The sequence below is a fragment of the Natrix helvetica genome (assembly GCF_964273705.1).
Source record: "Natrix helvetica genome assembly, chromosome: 5".
In the NCBI taxonomy this organism is placed as follows: Eukaryota; Metazoa; Chordata; class Lepidosauria; order Squamata; family Natricidae; genus Natrix; species Natrix helvetica.
This window is the reverse complement of record NC_138551.1, coordinates 32081507-32081800: the sequence shown is the minus strand read 5'-3', so window position 1 is coordinate 32081800 and position 294 is coordinate 32081507.

The window sequence follows — 294 nt, the reverse complement described above, 5'->3', positions numbered from 1 at the left end:
AAAAAACAACATAATAACATACATTTTTCTGTCAATTTGTGTGTTTTTTTCTCATCCAGAAACACTGTGCTAATAATATTTCTCTAATAGTGAGATAAGCGATGTGATGCCTTAGTGGCTAAGATGCTGAGCTTGTCAATCAGAAAGGCCAACACTTTGGCAATTCGAATCCCTAGCGCCATGTAATGGAGTGAGCTTCCGTTACTTGTCACAGCTTCTGCCAATCTATCAGTTTGAAAACATGTAAAAATGAAAGTAGAAAAATAGGAACCACCTTTGATGGGAAAGTAACAG